General features: G+C 47.5%; 1 protein-coding gene across 4 annotated transcripts in view; it reads left to right on the top strand.

Moving 5' to 3' along the window:
- SLC35B1 (solute carrier family 35 member B1) overlaps window positions 1-17819 on the top strand; it is a 252538-nt gene that overhangs the window by 153160 nt on the left and 81559 nt on the right. The gene's annotated exons all lie outside the window — the stretch shown is intronic.

Below are 17819 nucleotides of genomic sequence, written 5' to 3' on the forward strand. Positions count from 1 at the left end.
TCGGCGGGTCTTGGGCTCAAAATTCCACGGACCTGATAATTCTCGCCTCGGTGCCTATTCCAATCATGGAGTCCCACTCTGCAACTGTGGGCAATAGCTTGCTTAATCTCCACAACGGCCCCCACAACGCTAAGGATGCCTGGCCTCCACCTTGGGGGTGCCCAGGAGTGAACACCTCACAGGGAAAGCCAGGATGGGTTCCACAGCGGTATTCGTACAAGCGCCTTGAGACCCTTGCGGGTGAGTAGTGCGCTATAAAAGTATCATTTTACATTTACATATATTGAGCTGATTGGTGACTTGAAATGCCCTGATTTGTATTGCTTGGAGTACTTATTCATCTATAACAAACACTCGCTTTCTCGTCCCCCTGTTTATAACACTGGCACACTTGTCTAGCTCTACCGTTTTTTTACATTTTACCTCGCACACTAAGTAGCCTTTTTGGCTTTCGTCTTAAATATAGGTCACAGCTGTCCTTATCTGTTTTTTTTGGGAGTTTTGCAATATGAAACAATCCACCTCCAGATTGAACCCGTATGTGACCCATTTATTTCGCAAGAAACACAACTCCCAATCCCTTACATACAGTCGACCTGCTATAGGATAGTACTTTTTCACTTGCAATTCTCATCATGTCCCGCCTTCTCAGAACACAGATGTCTTAACTGCATTAATTTTGCATTTCACACCAGCCCAAAGAGCCTGGAGATGCCCTACATATGTGACAGCCATGCAATATGTTGTTTAATACACCCATGCCTACCACAGGTGCACCCTTCATGATAGAGAAATATTTTCCCTAACAAAAGCTGGAAAACAAAATATTCTGATGTCCTGCCTCAAGTCACAGGTGTCGCATAGACCACATACAGCGAGTTGTGCTTGGCCTTGTCGTACTCCAGCAATATTCTCTGATCACTCATTTTAATCATCCACAGAGACTACCCAAATACCACCAGACCAACAGTCTATAGCATCAAAACTTGTACCGCAGGTATCCTAGTCTGGTGATGATATGTTCTTTTCAGGTAGCATGCTGCAGATTAGAATTTTCCTTTCTTTAAGCCCATGCAGAATACACATCGCACCTACCCAAACAGCCAGTTTGTATGTATCTGTATGAAATAAAATAATGCACATCACACCTGTGCTTTATCTTGACTGCGCCCTCTGGTGGCTAGCAAAAGAGCATCAGTGTCCATATTAAAATATTATGTGTCGTGGCTAGGTAGGCACATGCAAATATGATGATCTTACGCATATTGCAACTGTGTTATCAGAGGGTGGTACTCCACCCAGGTGTGTTTCCAGGGCCAAACAGAGCAGGCAGTGACCATGAGTGTCGCTTCTTGGGGAAGGTTTGGTAATAGGGAGCAGCAGGTTCACAAGTAGAAATTACAACACAACGAGGGCAGTCCTGATGTTAGGTATTTCTGACCAATCTCCCAGAGCAGTTGTGCTTGGTTTGTGGCCTGAACTCTGCCTGATCTTCCACGTACTTTGGGATGAGCAGTCCATTTATTAGAAAAACGTGAAACTCGTAAAATATGACTCTTTGGTAAATTGCCAGCCAATTTGTACCTTTGATGCCCTTGCATGTTTGCTATAATAGAAGCTAGCATTCTGTCTGTGATTTAAAGGAATAAAATCAACAACACACACGAGATCTCCGCTGCCCCTAAATTGATGCACAATATATCACTTGGCTTTTTCTTTTTGGCGACCATTTATGACAGTATTGACTTTATTATATATTTTTTTTATAAAGATGCAGGACCTGTCTGTTTTGGTCCTCAGAGCGATGGTCCTGGGTGGTTGCGGGAGGAGGAGATTTGCGATAGTGGCAGAGGAGCCAGACTACTTCTACACAGGATCCTAGCTATAAATAATGTAGCATAATTTTACGTTACGCCCCTGTTCGTATTATATAAATTCTGTCCCTTCTCCTGCATCTGCCCTGTTCCCCCGTCCCTTTCTTACCTTAACGTTTTGGTGGAGGAGTGACATGGTCCTTGGATCATCACCCTCTGCCTAGGACGACTCCTGGTGGCCCCCTGCCCTGGGCAGCGCACCCAAACCAACGGACCACGCACGTAACCTGGGCTTCATCCTGGACTCCTCCCTCTCGATGACCAGACAAGTCAACGTTGTCTCATCATCATGTTTCAACATCCTACGCATGCTCCGAAAGATCTTCCGATGGATCCCCACCGAAACCAGGAAGACGGTCACCCAGGCACTCGTCACCAGCCGACTGGACTACGGAAACACCCTCTACACTGGAACCACAGCCAAACTGCAGAAAAGACTCCAACGCATCCAGAACGCCTCCGCACGACTCATCCTGGACATCCCCCGACACAGCCACATCTCCGGACACCTGAGAGACCTGCACTGGCTCCCCGTCAGCAAGAGAATCACGTTCCGACTCCTCCCCCACGCACACAAGGCCCTCCACGACCTGGGCCCCAGGTACCTCAACAACCGCCTGACCTTCTACACTCCCACCCGCCAGCTACGATCGACCAGCCACGCCCTCGCCGCCGTTCCACGCATTCGAAGAGCCACCATGGGAGGAAGATCCTTCTCCTACCTGGCAGCCAAGACTTGGAACTCCCTCCCCATCCACCTCTGTCTTACCCAAGACCACCTCTCCTTCAGGAAGCAACTCAAGACCTGGCTGTTCGAGCAGTAGCGGACCCCTCTCCCCCAAGCGCCTTGAGACCCTCCGGGTGAGTAGCGCGCTATACAAATTTCTTGATTGATTGATTGATTGATGTAACCATTTTGCTCAGAGGTGCTCAGAACAAAAAGACTGAGGCCTCTGGCCTAAGCCTGATACTTAGAGATTTCTGTCTGAAAAATGTTGTCCATTGGGCTGCTGTTCTACGGACTAAAAGTACTTTCAAAGTTTTATAGTTTTAAAGATCCCAAAAGTATAAGATTACTTTCTATCACCAAGCCCACGATTCTGCATTCCAGGGTTTTCATGTAACTTTCCATTGCGTTTTAAACGTTGTAGTCTTAAGTTCGCTTGACTGTATTGAACTAATACACCTGAAAACAATGATTTGTAAAAGAAAATCCCAGAACTGTAGTATTGCTTTTTTTCGTGGCATGCTGTCATTTGGTAACCTTAGCAAAGCATTATTTTCCTTGTCTTCTAGCTCAGAAACGAGTGCATGTGCAACCTAATGGGTTGGTTTGCGTCTGTGAGTGGAATCAGGAGATCCGAGATCTTATTCTGGTTGCTCCAGTTGTTTGGGTCTGGGCACGTTAATTCATCTTACTCTTCCCAAACTGGTAGTACTTATAAACGTGATAATCCTCTGTGTTTACCTCTCTACAAAGGTGTATACTTAGGTCAAGTTGTTTTTATAGAAAATGTTTTTTAATAGCGATGGTTCAATTATTATTTTTGTCTTTATTGTATTGAAATGGGACCCATGGTTTGACATGCATCCTGATTCAGCCTATGCTACTGTTATAGTTTTTGCGCTCCTGCATCTCTTGCCATTTTTTTAACAACATTTAGGCCACGATTACAACTTGAATAAAGTAGAATTCCCGTGTGGATTTACACTCCGCTCAATTATGAGTGGTCTGATAGGCCTGCACATTGACTTCCTTGGTGAGGGAACACTGTACCTGATTTTCTCAGTTGGAAATTCCCACAGCAATTTTTATCGGCCACAAGGGGCTGCATTGCAAACTGGCCTGGTTCCGTCTGCCCCTCTGTTAAAGCATGGCTATCATATTTTGCTTTGCCTTCCAAGATTTTGCCCTCCCTTTCCCTTTTTAGTGCTGTCCTCCACCCCTTCTTGCACCCGCCCCCTCGCAGACCTACAGCTGCTCAGAGCAGATGGTAAATGTCAGAATTAAACCCTGCGGCATTGGGAATTACTTGTGGAATTCTGCCCGGTAAATTGGAGTCTTCACAGTTGTTCCCCATTCTGTGAGATTACCTCCTCCTAGGAGGCATATGTTTGGACATTTTGATTCTGCCACCTCAAATAATCCGCGCACTGTTCACCTCACTTAGGTTAAGAGTCAAAGCATTTAATAAAAGCTTGGGATCAGGAAGTGTGTGCTTTTCTGACATTCAATTTAGGGGAGGTGTGTTGGTGCATTAGCTGTGCTCTTGGCACATCTTTAAAGCCTATAAGCTTTTATTTTGAAAATATCATTAATTTTTATCTTGGGGTTACAGACACTGAGTAAGAACAGTCCCGAATGCCATGTGCTTCAACCACTGGAGCCAGTGAATGGTTGTGTGACTGTTGATTTGGCACATTGAGGAACCGGAGGCTTGTAATCTTGATTTCATACGATGTCACGTATTGCTAAAAAACGTAGCGACAGTGAGGGGCAAGATGGCCGCGGACGAGTTGTGCTGAGAGGTCGCACATCTCCCTCTCTCCAGCATAAGCCGATTTACAGGACTTTATGCTGTAAATGATTATATGGCTAGATGGATGGGTTTAGTTGGTGTAAAACAACTTTAAAAGAATATACCCACTGGGTAAAACGATTATTTGGCAACAACTGTCCCTGGACTCAGACCCGACATCGGCCAGAAGTGAGGCGGACGCAGTGGATAACTGGGCTGGAGATCAGACGGCTGGTATCGCTCTTTGGGATGCCCCTCCGAAATGCCAAACCTGACAAAAAAAGGGAAACGCCGGTTCACACGAACATAGCGACGAAGGCCAAAACGGCCTTTCCAAGCACCCCAAGTATAGATCCCGGCATGGGCATGGGCATAACCGGGAAAACGACTGGGACAGCAAGGAAGATCCCCGTGCCCCCTCCTCCCGCTACCAGAAGAAAGACGGAGCCTCGGGAGAAAGCGGGAGTGTCAGCGGGAGGCATGGCTGCAAGGCCGGCTGAAATTCGTGTACAGAAGGGGGCAAGAACTGACACCGCCATGAAGGGAGCAGAGACCCAGAAAGTTAAGGATACAGTCATGCGGCAGCCTACCTTAAATGAGGTCTTCACTGTGAGAGCCCCTGAGCGGAACGAAGACGCGAGGGATCAGCAGATACGGCAGGAAGGCAGCGAGAGCGTCCTCGAGGACGCAGCGGTGGAAACCGACAGCTTGGTTGCTAGGCAACGCTCGAGTCTCGAGCAAGGCAAGCAGCGCGAGCAAGACGAGCAAAGCGAGGAGAACAGTCAGACGCCAAACCAACTGCTCAACCTAGGTAACGCTCAAGATACAATCTCCGGGGGGGTACCAGAAATACGGGCTGAAGCTGTAAAGAAGGATAAGGAGGACATGGGGGGCCCCTGCGCTGAAGTGAGTGAATTGAGAGAGGGAGGAAGCAGTCTGGCGCTAGAAGGCAAAGAACAGGGAAATAATGACATGTTGGAGGCGATACTCTCAGTGGAAGAGGAGATGAATCTGGGAAAATGTACATTACAGTCAAGTAATACAGAGTTGGGTAGAGATAGCCTCAGCATCAAAGAAGGGGGTGAATGTGTTTCACTGGAGGGCGAGTGCTTTTTTTCCGTCAATGAAGGCACAGAGACAGAATCAGAGCTAGAGTCACTAGTATCTGAGAGCCCTGAGGAGGAGGAGGAGGAGGAAGAAGGCTCTGGCTCAGGGTCAGACACTTCAGGAAAGAACTCCACTCAAAGGAAAAAAATTATTCAGCTACCATGCAGGAGTATCAGGAGGATCAGGATGATGGCGGATCAGGAGCAACAGGCGGGCCTGCCCAGAATGACTCCTTTGGAATCTTATTTTCCACACTAAAGCAAATGCAAGCGGAGGCGAGAGCCGATAGTCGCAGAGCAAGACAGGACACTAAGAAAATTCAAGGGTCCCTTAGGAAAATTAATAAACAATATAAAGCAGTAGTAGACAGAGTAACGGAAGTAGAAGAACGCACTGGGAAGCTAGAGGATGATGTTGGAACATGGCATTCTTTTAAAGCTGAGCACGAGAAAATGACAGAAGATCTACGATGGAAAATGGAAGACTTTGAAAATAGGCAGAGACGGAATAATGTCAGAATTTTGGGTGTGGCTGAATGGTTGAAAGGCAGGATACTAGACAATTTGTAGTGGATTTGTTAAAGGGGGCTTTTCCAGAATCCCAGTGGCAGTGGGAGAGGGAGGTCCAGAGGGCACATCGGTTCCCATTCACCATAAGGAAAGGGCAGGCCAGTGAAGGAAGAGCGGTCCTACCCAGGGCAATACTTGTCAATGTTGGTAATTATTTGTTAAGACAGGAACTCATAGATAAAGCAAGGCCTAACAAAAAACGTACATTCAAAGATGTTACTTTCTTTACAAGACCTGATTTTTGCCACATGACGGTAGAGCGCAGATGGAAACTGAGGCAGATGATAGCTCCATTCCAGGGTCTAGGGGCAGAAGCATACCTCCTTTACCCTTCTAGACTTAAGGTGGTGTTAAAAGGGAAAGTCTGGATGTTTGACTCGGAGATTAAAGCCCAACACTTTTTGGAACAACTGAAGGATAAGAAAGTTGAGTAGAGAGGGGAATTATCTGCAAGATAGATCCATTTCAACTTACAAGGGAATTCTATTTGTTTTGGGCGGTTTGGGCGGTTTTTCAAGAGGGGGAACATTTTAGGTTGCACTTAAGTTAAAACAGCAGCATGAGGATCGTAGGGACTAGCTGGAGGGGGAGGCGACGAGCAGAACTCAACACAGCCACATTTAGGTCAGCAGACCTATTTGCCTGTAAAGGGGTGGGAGGGCGGGGTGGGAGAGTTAAAGGGGGGGGAGGGAGGGAAGGATTGGGGAGGGTAAGGGGGGGGGGAAAGAGGTTCGAAGGATGGAAGCTTCAAGTTTGGTACAGCACACTGGGATAGGAGGTGATATGAATAAGTACTTGTATGACATTCAAGCTGGACAAAATATACATAGTAAACCGACATACCCAACAATCATAGACATAGCATCCCCATGTTCAAGCAAATACATAGAGGTATCCACTGGGAACGGCATTGAAACTAAATTTCAATGTCATGTAGGATAGGCTCCATAAATGTGTGTGGGCTGAATGATATAAATAAAAGACTCAGAGTAGCTGCATTGTTAAATACTTTGAAATTAGATTTGGTTTGTTTACAAGAAACACATATAGAAGGCAAAAATGCTTCTCTTATGGAACAGCTGGGCTTTGCGGTACTGGCAAAAACGAATCAAGGGACAAAGACTAGGGGGGTGGCAGTGATGGGCAGAAAGAAGGACACAGAGGTAAAGAGGAAAAAGGAAGATCAATGGGGGAGATGGGTAATTTTGGAGCTTGCAGTTAAAGGAGAGAGAATAACGTTGGTTTCAGTGTACGGGTCTACTGATGACGATCCGGATATTTTCCAATATTTGGACGTAGAACTAGCACAATGGCAGGAACCAATCATATGTTGCGGCGACTTTAACCTACACGATCCAGGTAGTTTGTTTACACAACTAGGGTTTCATTACCAAGGTAGAAAGAAAAAAACTTTCAAAGCCCTGTCGGACATGGCGATAAATAATGCACTGATGGATCCATGGTTAAAATGGCACCCGAATCTAGATGGAAGTACCTTCTATTCAGCCCCACATAAGATCTTAGTCAGGTTGGTCTACTTCCTTATCTCAAACAGCTTGGTAATAGGGTCGGAAATAGAAAAACACCCACGTATTGTATCAGATCATAGTCCACTAGTACTAACAATTAAATTAGGGCAGTCCCAAAGGAAAGAGTCACATTGGACTTTTGAAAGAGCTCTGCTGCAGGATTTTGAATATAGAACGGCCATGTCAAACTGGATTACGAGCTTCTGGGGGATAAACCGAAACACCGCATCCCCAGGCATAGTTTGGGACACATTCAAGGCGGGAGTAAGGGGGGAGACAATGAGCTATGTCTTCTCAAGACAAAAAAGGGAAAAACTGAAAATTGAAGAAATAAATAGAAATATCTTGAGAGTAGAGGGTGAATTAGAGCTGGCTATTAAATACAAAACCCCATTAGACCAGATATTACTAAAGGGAATAGCACTAAAGGCAGAGGCTACTGAAGGGATTGCTAAAAGGACTGTAGAGAAATTCCTGGCAAGAAAAGAGAGCGTCTATGAACTTAGTGAACGGGTAGGGCACATTTTGGCTGTTCGAACAAGGCAGAGAGGGGCCACATTAGATATCAGGGAGATCAAAGATGTACAAGGGAATACGGTTCATGAGCCAGGACAGATAAGAGAGGTATTCAGGCATTTCTATTCAGACCTGTACGATACGGGCGTTGCAGCAGGATCGGAGGAGGTCTAAAGATATCTGAGTGACATATCACCTCCAGTATTATCAATGGAGGATAAGGCCTTCTTAGAGGAGATTATCCAACTTGAGGAATTTGGGGTAGCATTAGGGGAACTTCCGGCGGGGAAAGCAGCTGGCCCAGATCAGATACCGCTGGAGTTCTACAAAACTTTTAAAGACACTCTGGAGGGGGACATGTTTAATATAATGCTGCAGGCTCAGAAAGGAGAGTCGGTGCCGGAATCATGGGGAGGGGCGGCCATTATTGTAATTGCAAAAAAAGGAAAACCTACGATTAACACAGGCTCGTATCGGCCAATCACCTTGATGAACTCAGACGTAAAGATTTATTCCAAAATATTGGCCAAAAGGTTATCAAGGGTGATAGAAAGTATGGTCTGCCCTTCCCAGCATGGCTTTATTCCAGGGAAAGGCTCAACACAACACATAAGGCAGGTGATAACGATGCTGGATGCAGCAAATACCCTAGGAGACCCTATGGCCGCGTTATTTCTAGATGCTGAAAAGGCATTTGATAGGGTCTCCTGGGAGTTTTTATGGTCAGTCATGAGGTGGAGTGGAATAGATGACAGATTTATTAAGGCTATGCAAACTCTTTACATGAACCCGTCAGCCAAGATAAACATTAATAGAGGGTACTCTGAAGCAGTCATAATAAAGAGGGGAACAAGACAGGGCTGCCCCTCATCTCCACTGCTATTTGCCCTATATCTGGACCCCTATTTGCGTAGGCTAGAGCGTAATCCGGAAATCCCGGCAATGAGTCTAAATATTAGCACTGTTAAAACACTGGCGTATGCAGACGACGTAGCTATATTAACACCTGACCCCGGAGTGGCTATCAAGAAGGTGGAGGAGGAAGCACAGTGCTTTGGGCTGGTCTCAGGGTATAGTCTGAATAAAAGTAAAACCCAGATTGTGGTGAATAGCAATGTCACTTGCCATGATAACAGAGTTGTCGACTCCGCAGTATATCTGGGGGTCGCAATAACGGCAAATTTAGAGTTGGTGGTGGGCAACAACATGACACCGTTAATTGCACAAGTAAAAGGGGACTTGGAAAGAATGAATAATTTGCATTTGTCATTGGTGGGGTGTACAAACGTCATAAAAATGTTAATTTTACCTAAGTTTCTCTACCTTTTTAGATCAATTCCTTTATTCTTCGAGGCTACTTGGTTTAATACTTTGGAGGTTATATGTAATAAGTTTATCTGGGCTCATGGCAAGACACGTAGAGCCTATAGATTCATGACCCTACCTAGAGAGCGGGGTGGGTGGGGGGCTCCGGATTTTAGGTTATATTACATGGCTGCGGCACTCCAATACATGCAGGGATTAATCGGTGGGAACAATGTCGACCCGAGGATCAAATGTTTTTCTACAAAAATATACACAACGGTAGTAGGGGAGGAGGCGGGAAATTGTTTTTTAAATTGTGTAAACTATGGATATTATAAAAGAACGAGATTCAGGACATTACTGGCTGCTATTAAAATATGGAATGCATTTTGTAAAAAGTGTAAATTGGGGGGAGATAATCGATATGTAAGATTGTACAAAATTAAGTCACTCCCTCCGGAGATATTTGGGGATCAAACTATGCTGAATTGGATGGCAATAGGGGATGTAATGGGGTCGGAGGGAATGCTACAATTTGAGGATTTAAGAAGGAAATTCGATTTGTCTAATAGAGACTTCTTTAAGTACCTCCAGATTAGAAGCTTTCTAGGTGGTAAACAAGGAGGAATAGGGGGCTTTAATAAGAATGAAATCTTGGAAAAAATAAGATTAGCAGGGGATCGCTCGATCCGATCAATATATGCGAGCTTGATAAAAGAGAAATCTGATGACTTAGAAAAAGATAGTAATAAATGGGAGGTACTATTACAGGGAGAAAGTGGCTGGTTTCAGGAGTCACTGGATCTAGGTCGGTCACTACTGTGTGCATCCTCCCTTCATTCCCAACACTACAAAACGATTTATTCACTGTATATTACACCTGCTAGGATTGCACAATGGGGAGGTACTGAGGGAACGTCCTGTTCAAGATGCAACGCTGCCGAGGCAGATAGTATACACATATTTGCTACATGTCCGCAACTCCACACGCTTCTTAAAGATATTGAAAGGGGAGGAGGAGCTTGGCGGGCATCCGAGATGGCCGCTTGAGCACAGTGCTCTCCGGACCCTTGCCGCTCCCGGCATTTTATCCTGGCTGAATCCTGATTTCTTGCAAGAATTCGTGTAGGGGACGTTTGGCTGATTACCCTGGCACTTTTCAGAAATCGATTTGGATCTCGTATTCCTGTGATATGGTGCTCTGAACTTTTGGGCTCCGCCCTTGAGGTGCGCCCGGGACGGGGTGCGGTTCTGTAGCCGTCCTGCAATTGAACAACAACGGCAGGAGATCTGGCCTTGTGGGTCCCCCCTTCCTAAGTTTCGGTTTCGATTCCGTTCCGACTTGGGCCACGGATGTGGATGTCGTGTTGCGACTGAGACTTGGAGGCAGATCGGCTGTTGGGCTTTCATGTGACCTATTTGCTGGCTTGGCGACCTCTACCCGAGTTGTGCCCCCTTTTTCATGTACTTTTGATCCTGTACTTTGGGTGTCGGGCCCGTCGAACCTGGTGGATTGTCCTGTGACGCATCTTCAAAATGGCGGGCAGAGGGGACAGAGAGACGCGCAAGACGAAAACACCTCTGCGCGGAGCTCCAGTTCAATCAAATGTCATGGACCGTTATACCCATTCTAAGGGGTCCCCCGGAGCTGCCCTGCCTGGTTCTAGTATAGCGTCCGAACGAGTTTTGGAAGAGTCGGCGGAGCCCTCCCTACAGGATATCATGGGCGCCATCTCGGGTGTGAGGGAATCCATCGGCCTACAGTACGAGGCCTTGGCCCACAAACTTGACACCGTGGCTATTGAGGTGAATCTGATTCGTGCTGATCTCGGCAAGACGAATGAGAGGGTACAATCACTGGATATTAAATCCTCTAGCCTTACGAATGACGTCTCGGAGCTCCAAACAGAGATTGGAAATCTCCGTCGGGGGAACGACTTCATGACCCGTCGCCTGGAGGACTTTGAAAATAGGGCGCGTCGCTGCAATGTTCGCCTGGTTGGTGTACCGGAAAACCCTGAACCCCACTCGGTGGATCTCCTGGTTGAGGATCTGGTCTTGAACCATCTGGCCCCTTCTGGTCTCACAAAATTTTTCACGGTGGAACGCGCACATCGTGTTCCAGGGGGCAAAGTCAAGCCGGGAGCCCCGCCGAGACCCATTGTAGCGAAGCTTTTTCATTATAGAGACCGGGACGCTATCCTGCAGGCCTCGCGGGTGAAGGGCCCGGTGGCCTTTGAGAATGCTACGGTGAACTTTTACCCGGACTTTTCCCAACAGGTTCAGAGACAACGTATGGAGTTTCGTGGTGCCAAGAAACGTCTCCGGGATCGGGGCCTACGTTACGCCATGCTCTTTCCCACCAGACTCCGGGTCGAATACAATGAGCGTACCCTTTTCTTTGATCGTCCAGATGCTGTTAATGACTGGCTGGACTCATTGCCTGACCGTCCTCCTGAGACGGACTCCGCCGCTCACCCTGGTGGTGCCGAAGGTGGTGTGGAGATCTAACTGTTCGGCTCTTATGTCTTATTTTGAATACATTCTCAGGAGTGTTGGCCGGCGTCCCTCTACATTGTGATCATTCTGTCTTTCGTTTGTTATTTTTGTTCTTGCTGAGGTCGGGGGGAGGATGGAACGGAGACCTTTCCTCCTCCGGGGTCTTTGTGTAGAATAGGGGTTCTTGGGCGACAGGCACACTGCAGGTTGGGGTGGCTCTTTAGCTTTTTGCAGGGGTGCAGGGTGGGGGGTGTTTCTCTTCAGTTTGGGGGAGGGGGGTTGGGAAGTTTTTTCTTTTCTGTGTGTTGTTTTCAAGGCGAGTTGCTCCTGTGTTTGCTGCTGTTTCTGATGTCTAGCTCATGGACGAGGGGTCTTGGCTCGGGCGGCTGGGATGGGGGGTAGAGGGTTGAAATTTCTTTCCTGGAACGTTAATGGCCTGGGAGATCGTATTAAGCGCAGTGTGGTCTTAAAATGTATACGACGTTTGTCACCGGACATTGTTTTCATGCAAGAAACCCATTTGATTGGTAATGTTTGTTATGCAATGAATAGATGGGGCTACCGCCTTGTGGCGCACTCGGGGTTTACCTCCGGATCTAGGGGTGTGGGTATTCTTGTTCGAACCTCCCTCCCCCTGGCGATCGATGAGGTGATTCATGATGACCGTGGGAGATATACTGTCCTGGTGGGTAGGTATGAAGGCCGCACCATATCTCTCTTCAATGTTTATGTTCCCCCGGGTTTGCAGGCCTCTACTTTTACTGACTTGGGCCGTGTTTTGTTAGATCTCCCTGATAGCACTCTCTTTCTGGCCGGTGATTTTAATTCGGTGCTTTCCGGCCTTCATGATCGCCATCCCCCTAGAGATACCCCGCAGGCTCAGCAGTGGTTGGGTGGGTTTTTAGATACCTTTGGCCTTGTGGACTGCTGGCGACTGTTGCATCCTACTCAGCTCCAATACACCTTCCATTCTGGGGCTCATGGCAGTCTGTCTCGGCTGGATTATTTCCTGATGCCCGCAGCCCAATCGTCGGCGGTTCGTGAGATTTTACATTTGCCGAGGGGTATTTCTGATCACTCGCCGCTCTGGCTTCGTTTCGAGGTTGGGGTAGAGGCGGCGGGCCGAGTGGCTCCCATTAACCCTTGGTATCTTTCCTCCCCTGAGACTCGTACCCTCTTGCTCAAGTCCATGGATGCATATTTCCTGGAAAACGAGGGGTCGGTCTCTTCGGCTGTGTCCCTGTGGGAAGCCTTTAAAACTGTGATTCGTGGACAGGCCCTTTCCTTGATTGTTGAAGCTAAGAGGGCTGGGAGGAGGGAGGTGGTGGACCTTGAGGGGGAGATCTCTGCTTTGGAGGACGAGTTGGAATCTGGTGTCACGCCTGAGAAACTCCATGCCCTGGGTCTAAAACAGTTTGCATATAAATCTCTGGTCACTGACGCTGCAAAGGTGATGTTTCGTGAGCAGCAGGGCAGATTGTACGATGTGGGTGACAAGGCGGGCAAACTCCTAGCGTGGTTGGACAAGAAAGAAAGAGTTGATCGTGTGGTGCCCGTGATTCAGTCTGCGAGTGGTGAGAATGTGATTGATCCGACCGCCATTGTTGATCGTTTTGCGGAATATTTCCGTGTGGTATATGCTCCCGTGTCTGTGAGGGATGTTGCCGACTCCCGCCTTCTTCTGCGTGATATCACTCTGCCCTGTGTCACCGACTTGGACCGTATTGCTTTGGACTCCCCTTTTACGAATGATGAGATAGCCAATGCAGTTCGATCGCTCCGTTCGGGCAAAGCATTGGGCCCGAACGGTTTGCCTATTGAGTTGTACAAGTTACGCCCCGATAAGGTGGCGCCGTATCTCCGCGCCATGTTTCTAGAATCTCGTGAGCGGAACATACTTCCTTATGATCAGCGTCTGGCGACAATCGTCGTCATTCCCAAAGAGGGTAAACCGCGTGACCTCTGTTCCTCGTATAGGCCCATATCCCTATTAAATGTTGAACCTAAGGTGTTGGCTAAACTTTTGGCGACCCGTCTCCTTTCGGTTCTTGGGGACTTGGTCCATCCGGATCAATCTGGCTTTATCCCGCATCGCAACACTGCTCTGAATTTACGTCGCCTCCACGGCGCGCTGGCGAGGGCGGGGCTTTTGACTGAACCGGCCATTTTGGCGTCCCTGGATGCCTCCATGGCCTTTGATACTGTGGAGTGGCCCTATTTATGGGCGACGCTTGAGAAATTTGGATTCGGGTGCGAGTTTATTAGCTGGGTTAGGCTGTTGTACGCGGAACCTCTGGCGCAAGTTGTAGTGAACGGTAGAGTGTCGGCCCCCTTCTCCTTGGGCAGGGGTACCCGTCAGGGTTGCCCCTTGTCCCCTCTGTTGTTCGCGCTCGCTCTTGAACCGTTGGCGGCCTGGCTCCGTTGGGAACCGTCCCTTAAGGGTATTCGTTGGGCCCCGGATTTCGAAGACCGCGTCTCGCTTTATGCGGACGACATCCTCTTGTATCTTACTTCTCCTCGCAAGTCTTTATCTGTTTTATTTGACGTTCTTGCGTCCTTTGGCGCTAACTCAGGCCTCGTCATCAACTGGTCTAAATCCTGTGTATACGTTTTGTCTGGTATCTTGCCTCCGTTGCCGAGTAGACTTCCTCTTCAGGTGGTCCGGGATGGTTTCAAATACTTGGGGGTTTTTGTTACTTTGGATCCGTCCCTTCGTTTTGATCGTAATCTCCTTCCCCCGTTGCTTAGGCTCCGTTTGGACGTTGCCCGCTGGCGTAAACTTCCCCTGTCTCCACTGGGTCGGGCGGCCCTGTTTAAGATGATGTCACTACCGCGGTTTCTCTACGCTCTCCAGAATTATTATGATCCTATCCCCAAGACCTATTTTCGGGAGATTGAAAGCCTTCAGAGGCAACTTATTTGGGATGGGCGACCGCGCATTGCTCTCGCGAAACTTTCCATCCCGTGGTACGATGGGGGCATGGCGCTCCCCGATATTAAGAGATACTACTGGGCTTCCCATCTGTCCGCTATTAATCACGCTATGTTCTCGCCGGGTCGTAATCCGGCGTTTGAGATGGATAAACTTCAGCTTCCGGGAGGTGACTTTAACAGAGTGCTCTATTCTCGCTCTGCTGGGCGCCATCTTGTGGGACCTACTTTGACTGCTTTGACGGTGTGGCGTGCTGCGAATGTGAGCCTGGGCTGGGAGGATCGCTTGACGTTGGCGACGCCGCTTTATGCTTCAGAACGTCTGGGCGGTCTTTGGTCTTCCAAGGGTTTTGACCGTTGGGACTTGATTGGAATCTCTAAAGTGGGGGATGTATACTCTAAGGGTTCTGTGCGCCCGTTTCAGGCCCTCCAGGCTGACTACGGCCTGAGTAGTCGGGAATTCTTTCGTTATTTACAGATCAGGCACGCTTTGGTTTCGGTGTTTGCTCCTGGTGAGATTCCGCCTGACTCTTCCCCACTTGAAGACCGTATCCTTGACGAACATCTTCCTGATAGCACTATCTCCCTGATCTATAAAAAGTTGATTAACAATCGGTCTGACTTATTGGCCCGACTTCGGGAACAGTGGATGGGAGATGGGTTGGAACTTGATGATGAGGATTGGCAATCAGCCCTCTCCTCTCCGAAGGAGGTGGCTATACCGGCTCGACTCCGTCTGGTCCAATTGAAGATCCTTCATCGGGTGTACGTGACGGGACCGCGACTGATGGTGATGGGCTTTTCCTCCGATGGACTGTGTAAGCGTGGATGTGGTTTGCGTGCTACTTTCCTGCATATTCTTTGGGAGTGCCCGATGGTGGCTGCTTATTGGGTGGCTGTGCTTGATCTGATGACTGTGGTGACAGGGATATCCTTGCGTCCGGAACCTCGTCGCTGTCTTTTGAATGTTTGGGAGCCCACGGACTATTCGGTGGCACAGACTAGATGGGCCACCCTGGGCTATATGATTGCGAAACGAGATATTGCGCAACTCTGGGGGGCCTCCAGGCCCCCTGCCCTCTCGCAATGGGAGGATAACATGGATTGGTCCATGTTCCGTGAGAAAACTGTCTATGTGGCCAGGGGCAGACCCAGGGCATGGGTGAAGGTGTGGGGTCAATGGAACGAATACCGTGGCGACATTTGTACTCCTCCCCTTGTGGACACTATCGAGATTACCCTGTCTCCTTAGGCTAGCGTTCCCGGAATCTTTATATAGGGACTGAGCTGGTGTCTCCGGCTCTCCCCCCTTCTTCTTCCTGATCTCTGCCCCCCTCCCCCCCCCCCCCACTCCGCACTCCTTAGTGCTTAGGATATTGCTACTGCACTTCCGCTGCTGTCTTCCCCTTGCGTCCCTTGGGCTGACCTTCAGTGATACACTCTCGCCTTTCTGTATGTTTGTTCTTTCATATATACAAAACCTGTTTTTGTCCTGTATATAATGTGGAGTATTGCATTGTTGATTGACGGTTACCTCTGCGGGCATATATGATATGTCTCTACTCCTTTCTAGCGGCTGGCCCGTGTGGTTGTAGGCCCATCCTTGTACCTTTTTGCTTGCTCAAATAAAGGTTTTTAAAAAAAAAAAAAAAAAAAAAAAAAGATATTGAAAGGTTTATGGATAACACAATAGGGATCCGGATAAAGCTTACCCCATCCTGGATTTTACTAGGAGTAGGTAGAGCTAACGACGCGACACAGCAGGAATTTATTTTCGTGGCGATGGCGGTCTACAGATTAATGATAGCTAGGGCCTGGCTAGATAAGAACCCACCAACGCTACAGTGCTGGCTGGCCAACTTATTAGCAGCCTACAACATAGAGAAAAATATCTATGCTCGTAAAGGAAAAAGAGGGAGACTGATGGGATTGAGGATTTGGGATCCTATCCTAAAATGGAAGGAGGGAATAGGTTGATGTAATAACTTGCTTGATATGTTGGGTTTAGTATATTTATGCTTTATATTTTGATATAAGACACTAATTGAATGTGAAACAATGTATAATGTATAACGTATAAAGTGTGACTAACTTTTGAAAATAAAAATATAATAAAAAAAAAAAAACGTAAAGCATGGACTCTGTTAATTTAATATAAAATCCAATTGCTTATCTTTTAAATATTTTCTTTAGAAATATCACCCAATTTGTATTCACAGTGTCAGTGGAATTCCTACCTATACGCACTTTTTGAAGTGGTCATGCCATAGGAATCACAGCTTGTAGACAAAACAGTTCTTTTAACCTCCTCTCCTTGCATAGTGTGGTATAAAACATAATGACATGCGGTGTTTATGTGCCACATCTGCCAGTGAACCTTGGTCCTGGCAGGCAGCATCCCTTCCTGCTCTAGTGCTTCAAACTACGCACATAGTTCTGCTAGTGTTGATTGTCCTACCTGTGGTTACCTTTTATTCTAGGACCGTGCCTTCTTGCTGCCTATGTTCTTTCCCATTTTGAGGTCTCGTCTACAGACAGCTTTACTTGTGTTGGTGAGGAATGATTGAGTAGTCAAACCCCTTGCACTCAGAATCCCGGCTCTTACTATTGAAGGTTTATCTAGTCGCTACCATGCCCTCGAGAATTAGCATCTGGAAAAAGTACAGAATAAATAGTTTTTATTTTTGACCAGCATTGTTTGTTAAAGTTGCATTTCACTTAAACAATAGTGGTTCGTTATCTCTCTCTCACACCCTGCTTGATCTCTCTGCAGCTATTAAAACTGCCACTACCAGGCTGCGCGCAGCCCACCTAGATCAAGAATGGGCTTTGCATCCTGGAAAGGTTCGCATCCTGTCTTCCACCTCCCTCTAAGCATATTTACGTCACTTCACTATACCTGTGCAGTTCTTTCATTCTGTCAATATCCTCCCTGTGTTATCAGATTCTTCCCCTCACTCTACCCATCGC

This window comes from Lissotriton helveticus, chromosome 5_1 (genome assembly GCF_964261635.1).
Source record: "Lissotriton helveticus chromosome 5_1, aLisHel1.1, whole genome shotgun sequence".
NCBI classification, from domain to species: Eukaryota; Metazoa; Chordata; class Amphibia; order Caudata; family Salamandridae; genus Lissotriton; species Lissotriton helveticus.